This window comes from Oryzias melastigma, linkage group LG13 (assembly GCF_002922805.2).
Source record: "Oryzias melastigma strain HK-1 linkage group LG13, ASM292280v2, whole genome shotgun sequence".
In the NCBI taxonomy this organism is placed as follows: Eukaryota; Metazoa; Chordata; class Actinopteri; order Beloniformes; family Adrianichthyidae; genus Oryzias; species Oryzias melastigma.
In genome coordinates, this window is record NC_050524.1 from 2798192 (window position 1) to 2808848 (window position 10657).

A 10657-nucleotide genomic window follows, 5' to 3' on the forward strand; every position below is an offset into this window, starting at 1 on the left:
GATTTCTAGCCTTGGAGACCCCACTGCTGGAAGAGACGGAGATGTTTGGACTTTCCAGGGAATCTGTGGGAGAGAAGTGAAAGTGTCAACACAGACTGAGAGGGAGAAGATCCTTTATTTACGGATGTCACACGGACACTTTGGAAGCTTCTGTTGAAGGAAACACTTCAGATGTGCTGATTGGATGGACTTAATTTCAAATTGGTCGAATTCATTTGAAACTGGTGGTCAAACCTGTACAGGTCACACAGGTTGCCCACTCTAAATATCAAGGTCATAGACCGCTCTGTGAATTTGTGGGGAGAAAAATGTTCATACACATTTTTCTACGGGCGTGCTGCGGGCGACAGGTCGTAGTGAACACTTATACAATATATAAGGGTAAATAAGAGTGAAGTACGAGAGATGCAGGTCAGTTGTACAGATTCTTAATTTCTCAAACCTTAAATCCTGTGGAATGGATGAAGATCCTGTTAATGCTGTTCACGTGATAAACATGGGCTCCTAGCGTGCAGCCTGACTGTTAGAAATGAAGAAATTAAGGACCAGTTGCTCCCTATCCCTCTAGCTTCTCCCTATCCCTACATTTATCCCTGGAAGCAGAACGATATACTGCGGTGAAGTTAGTTTTAGGTTGGATATTCGACAGACATTCGCTAGGTTCATATTTAGGGACCGTCAACAAATGAAAGAATGTTTCTTCAATAGCTCGTAATATATTGCACCAAATCAAACAAAAAAACCTTTAAAATAATAAAACTGATTAATAACTACCTATAACAACAGATTACATTAGCTTTTGATGCTTTCTTTTTAATTTTAGTCAATTTTCTAGTGTAAACGTTCACAATTTTTTCAATAGCTTTTAGGATTTTTGACCAAATCAGTCCAAATCACTTTAGAATAGTAGAAAAGATAGAGAACTATCTATTACAGCAGTTTACATTAGCTTTTGATGCTTTTTTCTAATTTTAGTCAAATTTTTAGTGTATATTTTCTTGTTTTTCTTCAATAGCTTTAAGGATTTTTGACCAAATCAGTCCAAATCACTTGAGAATAGTAGAACGGATAGAGAACTATCTATTACAGCAGTTTACATTAACTTTTGATGCTTTTTCTAATTTTAGTCAAATTTTTAGTGTATATTTTCCCAATTTTTTCAATAGCTTTTAGGATTTTTGACCAAATCAGTCCAAATCACTTGAGAATAGTAGAACAGATAGAGAACTATCTATTACAGCAGTTTACATTAGCTTTTGATGCTTTTTTTCTAATTTTAGTCAAATTTCTAGTGTATATTTTCTCGTTTTTCTTCAATAGCTTAAAGGATTTTTGACCAAATCAGTCCAATTCACTTTAGAATAGTAGAACAGATTAAGAACTATCTATTACAGCAGTTTACATTAGCTTTTGATGCTTTTTCTAATTTTGGTCAATTTTTTAGTGTAAATTTTCACGTTTTTCTTCAATAGCTTTTAGGATTTTTGACCAAATCAGTCCAAATCACTTTAGAATAGTAGAACAGATTAAGAACTATCTATTACAGCAGTTTACATTAGCTTTTGATGCTTTTTCTAATTTTAGTCAAATTTTTAGTGTATATTTTCACGTTTTTCTTCAATAGCTTTAAGGATTTTTGACCAAATCAGTCCAATTAACTTTAGAATAATACAACAGATAAAGAACTATCTATTACAGCAGTTTACATTAGCTTTTGATTTTTTTTCTAATTTTAGTCAAATTTTTAGTGTATATTTTCTCGTTTTTCTTCAATTGCTTTTATGTTATTTGACCAAATCAGTCCAAATCACTTGAGAATAGTGGTACAGATAGTGAACTATCTGTTACAGCAGTTTACATTAGCTTTTGTTGCTTTTTCTAATATTAAAAAATATTTTAATATAAATTCAAATTAATGTTTCATTTAATCAATACCACCCATGATAAAGGTGGACAGAATTTTATGTTTTTACTTTTAAGTCACTGGCAGGGACGGCACCTCCTTACCTCTCCAGTCTGGTTTTAAAATACTCCCCCACTAAGTCCTTACGCTCCGCAGACCAGTGCACGCTACTGGTTCCCAGAACCAAACGTTAGTTCAGGGGGAACGGGCTTTTTCTGTGTTGGCTCCCAAACTATGGAATCAGTTGCCACCAGCTATTGGAGAGATCACGCTTTTGGAGTGTTTTAAAAAAGAGTTGTTCCCACACAAAAGCCTTTTAGCATCAGCCTAGCTTTTTTATTCTATTTTATGTTGGTTTTACCTCAGTTTTAAAATTGTTTTATTTATTTTATCATTGCTTTAAAACTGTTTTAGTTGGTTTTATGTCTTTTATTCTTTTTTATGTTTTACTATTGCAGAGTGCTCTGTTTTTGTTTTTCCTTGTGTACATCTCCTTGGGCCTTCTTGACTGGTGCTGGAAGGTGCTTTATAAATCAATAAATGAAATGAAATGAAATGAAATGAATGTAGGACACAAACACCAGTGAAGATAAAAATATAATTGAAAAAAACTGAAACTAAATTTATCTGTTTAACCTTGCGCTATCCTGGGCATGTTTACATTAAAAGTGGGGTCATCTGGACCCCACAAGACAACGCACTAAAAGTTTTTTTCAATTATTGTTATATTATATTATTATACCTTATAAGCTAATATACACTGCTGGTATAGAACGTTCTTAATCTGTTCTACTATTCTAAAGTGATTTGGACTGATTTGGTCAAATAACATAAAAGCAATTTACGGGACTGCACGGTGGCGCAGTGGTTAGCGCTCTTGCCTCACAGCGAGAAGGCCTCGGTTCGACTCCCGGCTGGGACCTTTCTGTGTGGAGTTTGCATGTTCTCCCCGTGCATGCGTGGGTTTTCACTGGGGACTCCGGCTTCCTCCCACCGTCCAAAAACATGCTTCATAGGTTGATTGGTGACTCTAAATTGCCCCTAGATGTGAATATGAGAGTGAATGGAAGTGTGATTGAGGCCCTGTGACAGACTGGCGACCTGTCCAGGGTGTACCCCGCCTTCGCCCTTCAGTAGCCGGGATAGGCTCCGGCACCCCCGCAACCCCGGAAGGGACGAAGCGGTCAGGAAGATGGATGGATGGATATAATATACACTAAAAAATTGACTAAACTTAGAAAAAGCATCAAAAGCTAATGTAATCTGCTGTAATAGATAGTTCCTTATCTGTTGTATTATTCTAAAGTGAATTGGACTGATTTGGTCTAAAATCCTAAAAGCTATTGAAGAAAAACGTGAAATTTTACACTAAAAAATTTACCAAAATTAGAAAAAGCATCTAAAGCTAATGTAATCTGCTGTAATAGACAGTTCTTAATCTGTTCTACTATTCTAAAGTGAATTGGACTGATTTGGTCAAAAATCCTAAAAGCTATTGAAGAAAAACTTAAAAATTTACACTAAAAAATTGAACAAAATTAGAAAAAGCATCAAAAGCTAATGTAATCTGCTGTAATAGATAGCTCTCTATCTGTTCTACAATTCTAAAGTGATTTGGACTGATTTGGTCAAAAATCCTAAAAGCTATTGAAGAAAAACGAGAAAATTTACACTTAAAAAATTGAACAAAATTAGAAAAAGCATCTAAAGCTAATGTAATCTGCTGCAAAAGATAGTTATCTATCTGTTCAACTATTCTCAAGTGAATTAGACTGATTTGGTCTAAAATCCTAAAAGCTATTGAAGAAAAACGTGAAAATATACACTAAAAATTTGACTAAAATTAGAAAAAAGCATCAAAAGCTAATGTAAACTGCTGTAATAGATAGTTCTCTATCTGTTCTACTATTCTCAAGTGATTTGGACTGATTTGGTCAAAAATCCTAAAAGCTATTGAAGAAAAACGATAAAATATACACTAAAAAATGACCAAAATTAGAAAAAGCATCAAAAACTAATGTAATCTGCTGTAATAGATAGTTCTCTATGTGTTGTATTATTCTCAAGTGAATTGGACTGATTTGGTCTAAAATCCTAAAAGCTATTGAAGAAAAACGATAACATATACACTAAAAAAATGACCAAAATTAGAAGAAGCATCAAAAGCTAATGTAAACTGCTGTAATAGATAGTTCTCTATCTGTTGTATTATTCTAAAGTGAATTGGACTGATTTGGTCAAAAATCCTAAAAGCTATTGAAGAAAAACGTAAAAATATACACTAAAAAATTGACTAAAATTAGAAAAAGCATCAAAAGCTAATGTAAACTGCTGTAATAGATAGTTCTTAATCTTTTCTACTATTCTAAAGTGATTTGGACTGATTTGGTCAAAAATCCTAAAAGCTATTGAAGAAAAACGATAAAATATACACTAAATACACTAAAGCTAATGTAAACTGCTGTAATCGATAGTTCTCTATCTGTTGTATTATTCTCAAGTGAATTGGACTGATTTGGTCAAAAATCCTTAAAGCTATTGAAGAAAAACGTAAAAATATACACTAAAAATTTGACTAAAATTAGAAAAAGCCTCAAAAGCTAATGTAAACTGCTGTAATAGATAGTTCTCTATCTGTTGTATTATTCTAAAGTGATTTGGACTGATTTGGTCAAAAATCCTAAAAGGGATTGAAGAAAAACATGAAAATTTACACTAAAAAATTGACTAAAATATAAAAAGCATCAAAAGCTAATGTAAACTGCTGTAATAGATAGTTCTTAATCTGTTCTACTATTCTAAAGTGATTTGGACTGATTTGGTCTGAAATCCTAAAAGCTATTGAAGAAAAACGTGAAAATTTACACTAAAAATTTGACAAAAATTAGAAAAAGCATCAAAAGCTAATGTAAACTGCTGTAATAGATAGTTCTTAATCTGTTCTACTATTCTAAAGTGATTTGGACTGATTTGGTCAAAAATCCTAAAAGCTATTGAAGAAAAACGATAAAATATACACTAAAAAATGACCAAAATTGGAAAAAGCATCAAAAGCTAATGTAATCTGCTGTAATAGATAGTTCTGTATCTGTTGTATTATTCTAAAGTGAATTGGACTGATTTGGTCAAAAATCCTAAAAGCTATTGAAGAAAAACGTAAAAATATACACTAAAAATTTGACTAAAATTAGAAAAAGCATCAAAAGCTAATGTAAACTGCTGTAATAGATAGTTCTCTATCTTTTCTACTATTCTCAAGTGATTTGGACTGATTTGGTCAAAAATCCTAAAAGCTATTGAAGAAAAATGATAAAATATACACTAAAAAAATGACCAAAATTAGAAAAACCATCAAAAGCTAATGTAAACTGCTGTAATAGATAGTTCTCTATCTGTTGTATTATTCTAAAGTGAATTGGACTGATTTGGTCAAAAATCCTTAAAGCTATTGAAGAAAAACGTGAAAATATACACTAAAAATTTGACAAAAATTAGAAAAAGCATCAAAAGCTAATGTAAACTGCTGTAATAGATAGTTCTCTATGTGTTGTATTATTCTCAAGTGAATTGGACTGATTTGGTCAAAAATCCTAAAAGCTATTGAAGAAAAACGTAAAAATATACACTAAAAAAATGACCAAAATTAGAAAAAGCATCAAAAGCTAATGTAAACTGCTGTAATAGATAGTTCTCTATCTGTTCTACTATTCTCAAGTGAATTAGACTGATTTGGTCAAAAATCCTAAAAGCTATTGAAAAAATTGTGAACGTTTACACTAGAAAATTGACTAAAATTAAAAAAAAAAGCATCAAAAGCTAATGTAATCTGTTGTTATAGATAGTTATTAATCAGTTTTATTATTTTAAAGGTTTTTTTGTTTGACTTGGTGCAATATATTACGAGCTATTGAAGAATCATTCTTTCATTTGTTGACGGTCCCTAAATATGAACCTAGCGAATGTCTGTCGAATATCCAACCTAAAACTAACTTCACCGCAGTAACGATATGGAAAAAATAGTGTCTTCAAATCCTGACATTACTATCGCTCAATGACTCCATCAATAGCTGCTGGCACCGACGCGTTAACGTGGATGTTTCACTGTTAGTTCATGTTCAGACCAAAATGGATCATAAACTATCAGAGGTCCATTTTGAGTGTCGGGTGCTGCAGAATTTTCTAGCAGCTGGTTTTGGGCGATGCAGTGAAAAATACAATGTTTCCAGAGATCAAATGTCAAAAATTCTTTTTGGATGGAGACAATAATAAAATGTCCTCAAATATATTTCTTATTATTAACAAAATGTCAATTTCTGGCCAAAGACAGAAAAAAAACAAATAAATCACTGGGTCAAATCAGACTAGTCACAGATTATCAAATGTTGATGTTAAGCTTTTCATAACTTTTTTTAAATGCTGCATAAATAGCCTTCAAAAAATGTGTCATGTTTTCAACTAAAATAAAAGTTTGTTACATATCCTTCTATGACTCCAGTAGTCTTTCCAGTAAGTATACCAGTGAGAGCCTCACCAGCAGAATATAGCTTAAAAATATATTAATTAAACTGAGATTCATATACTTTTTAAAATTACAAATCAAACTTTTTTTTTTAGACATGTTTTTTTTTCTATCTCTAAGGGAGCGCCCAGCCACCCTCCAGAGAAAACTCATTTCAGCCGCTTGTTGTCGGGATCTCGTTCTTTCGGTCACGACCCAAAGCTCATGACCATAGGTGAGTACAGGAACGAAGATCGACCGGTAAATCGAGAGCTTTGCTTTCTGGCTCAGCTCTCTTTTCACCACAACGGACCGGTGCAGCGATCGCAAAATGGCGGACACTGCTCCAATCTGCCTGTCGATCTCACGGTCCAATCTTCCATCACTCGTGAACAAGACCCCAAGATATTTAAACTCCTCCATCTGAGGCAGGAGCACTCCACCCACCCAGAGAGGGCAAACTACCTTTCTCCGGTCGAGAACCATGGCCTCAGACTTAGTGGTGCTGACCCTCATCCCAGCCGCTTCACACTCGGCTGCAAACCGCTCCAATACATGCTGGAGGTCCTGGCTCGATGAAGCCAACAGAACGACATCATCTGCAAAGATCAGAGATGAAATCCTGTGGTCCCCAAACCAGATCCCCTCCGGCCCCTGACTGCACCTAGAAATTCTGTCAATAAAGACTATGAACAGAACCGGTGATAAAGGGCAGCCCTGCCGGAGTCCAACATGCACCGGGAACAGGTCTGACTTACTGCCGGCCATGCGAACCAAGCTCCTGCTCCGGTCGTACAGAGACCGGACAGCCCTGAGTAAGGCTCCCCGGACCCCATATTCCCAGAGCACCCTCCACAGGACACCACGGGGAACGCGGTCGAACGCCTTCTCCAAATCCACAAAACACATATGGACTGGATGAGCGAACTCCCACGAACCCTCCAGCACCCTGAAGAGGGTGTAGAGCTGGTCCACTGTTCCACGACCAGGACGAAAACCGCACTGTTGTTCTTGAATCTGAGGTTCGACTATCGGACGGACTCTCCTCTCCAGTACCCTGGCATAGACTTTCCCGAGAAGGCTGAGGAGTATGATTCCCCGGTAGTTGGAACACACCCTCCGGTCCCCCTTTTGAATAGGGGAACCACCACCCCAGTCTGCCAGTCCAGTGGTACGGTTCCTGTCTGCCACGCAATGCTGCAGAGACGTGTCAGCCAAGACACTCCCACAGCATCCAGAGACTTGAGGTACTCAGGGTGAACCTCATCCACCCCTGGAGCCTTGCCACCGAGGAGCTCTTTGACTACCTCGGTGACCTCAGCTTGGGTAATGGACCGTTCCACCCCAGTTTCCTCAGCCTCTGCTTCCTCAACGGAAGGCGTGTCAGCAGGGTTGAGGAGATCCTCAAAGTATTCCTTCCACCGCCCGACAATGTCCCCAGTTGAGGTCAGCAGATCCCCGCCTGCACTGAAAACAGTGCCTGCAGAAAACTGCTATGTTTCTCGGCTGGCCTGGGAACGCCTTGGGGTCCCCCCAGAGGAGCTGGAGGAAGTGGCCAGGGAGAGGGAAGTCTGAGCATCTTTGCTTAGACTGCTGCCCCCGCGACCCGGTCCGGATAAGCGGAAGAAGATGGATGGATGGATGTTTTTTTCTATGATTAACTTTTTCTGTGTGGGTTTCCCACGTTTCGTCTGAACAAAGCAGCAAATTTACGAGTTTCCTGTTCAAATACAACAGACAGCACTGGGTGGGGCAGCTGGAGCCCCGCCTCCTCAGCGCCTCACATACTGACTGGACCTGCAACTGACGCATGTGCCGTATTGTTTCGGTCTTTCTATCATCAGAAAAGACGGTTTATTTTAAAATAACCTAATCTGATCATCTCTCACCATCTCTCTGGTTATATTGATGTCAGTTTGTGACTCACGTAGTCTCTTTATCTCTTTAAAAACACAAAGGTGAGGCAAACAGTCCGCCTGCCATACCACAGTCCACGAGGCAGAGGGCGCCGGTGAGCCCAGAGAATGTGACACTAAACAATAATAGATTCAGCAAAACAAGTGCAGCCGTCCAGCTACTGTTTAATGTTGTTTGGCATCAATTTCTAAATGGAGAATTTTGTTTTTAAACCCCTAAACTCAATAAAATGTTTAGACACGTCACTGGTAGTGATCTCCACTGAGACAAAGAGACTTTTAACACTGAAGGAAGAAAAGGAAGACTTCTACAAACAGGTTATTCATCTGTTTCTGCAGAAGGAGCAGCTCCCAGACTTCATTCATAAGGAAAAGTAAGTCAATAACAACAATTTTGATGATTTTTTTCATGCTACAGTTTGGAAACGGAAGAAAAATGCTGAAATGAAATTTTAAACAACACACTTTATCTGTTGTCAATCAAATGGTAAATAAGCTGCTCTGTAGGCAGTGTTGCCAGATAGTGTCGGAGCTTTCCAGCCCTTCGTAAAGTTTGTAAATCTGACTGATGACGTCAGTGCCTCACCAGCCGTAAACGTCACCGCACGTCACTGTACCAGTGATAATAGGGTTATGGTTTGGTCACATCACCTAAACCTCTATCACTCAATGGCAATCGTGTCCCGAGAGCCAATGAGCGCAAAGTCCCCCCAAGTATAAGGTTTGAGTATTTTTTAATCATGTTTCAAATTTACATTTTTTTCAAACCTTCAAAAATTCCTTAAAGTTTAAAATACGTCTCATTTTGACAGTTATCTTTTCTTACAGTTTAATGGACAAAACATCAGTTTACCTGAACATGAAACCTCCAGTCTTTTATCGCTCGTCATGCTCCATCCATAGAAGGAACAGAGATGAAAAGGTGATGTCAAACAGGAGGAGTCGATCCACCACACATCTCTCTCTGTAGAATTGTCTGTGATTTCTTGGAACACAGAAGAACCACAACCCAGCCGTGAACACACTGCAGTTGCTGATTCATGGTTCCAGGCTGACCCAGATACAATCACTGGTCTCCACTCTCTGTGGTAGAACATTTCCAGAACTCCAGCACAGCGGCTGGTCGTTTCCACCAACCTGAAACGACCTGAAGCAAAATGTGAGGTAAAAATGAGAAAAGTTATTCTGTTAGAAGCACTAAAACTAAAGCTTCTCCTCTACCTGAACAGGTGAGCTCAACAGCTTTACCAGAAGAACAGAACTTCTGAGATGAACTGCTACTTTTACAGTGGAGTAAAGCAGACTCATGACCTTCACAGAGGAACTCTCTGCTCCACTCTGGAGCCTCTGTTTCTCCATAGAGCGCCCCCTGGAGGACTGAAGGATCCCCACAGTCCAGCTCCCTATAGACCACCTATGCATCCTGCTGGTCAAAGTCATCTTCACACACTATGTACCAGGAGTTGTTAGACTTCACCTCCAGCCTGCCTGAACACGGATCTGGTCCATTCACGAGCCTGATGGAGTCTGTGGATCCAGAGAAGAAGATCAAGATCAAGGTTTTAAAAATAGCTTCTGAAGTCTTTTGCTAACACCTCATGGTGTTTCTGTGTGGAGATGTTGTTCTTCCAAATATTTCAGTGGTGAAGATACAAGACAGTTGTTACCTGAGCAGGTGATGTTCATCCGGTCAGATCTTGAAATATTGCCTACGTTCACACATTCTCTCAACAAAGTTCTTCTCTTGATGCAACTTGTTTTGATGATCCACACAGGTTTGTTGATTTCATTTGTTTTGTCTTCAATAGAAACAACTGAACCACAGTTGAGCTGATGACAAACAACCTGAGATATCTCTAGGAGCCTCAAAGTGTCAAAGCTAAAGACAGGTCTCCATTCTTGGTGATGCTTTAAATGAAGTTCACCAGAGCAAAGACTGGCTCCTCCTACCAACATCACCTGATCAGGATCTGAAAAAAAACAAGTGTAAAATGAGAGAAGAGACTTCAATTAAAAAGAAGCCAAACACAGAAACTAAACCTGCAGATCTACCTGAACAGGTGATCTCCACAGCTTTACCAGGAGGACAGGTCCATCTTGTGAGCTGTGAACTTCTACATTTAAGGAGAGCAGACTCATGACCTTCACAGAGGAACTCTCTGCTCCACTCTGGAGCCTCTGTTTCTCTATAGAGCGCCCCCTGGAGGTATAAAGGAGCCCCACAGTCCAGCTCCCTACAGACCACCTCTGCCTCCTGCTGGTCAAAGTCATCTTCACACACTATGGACCAGGAGGTGTTAGACTTCACCTCCAGCCTGCCTGAACACTGATTGTCTCCAT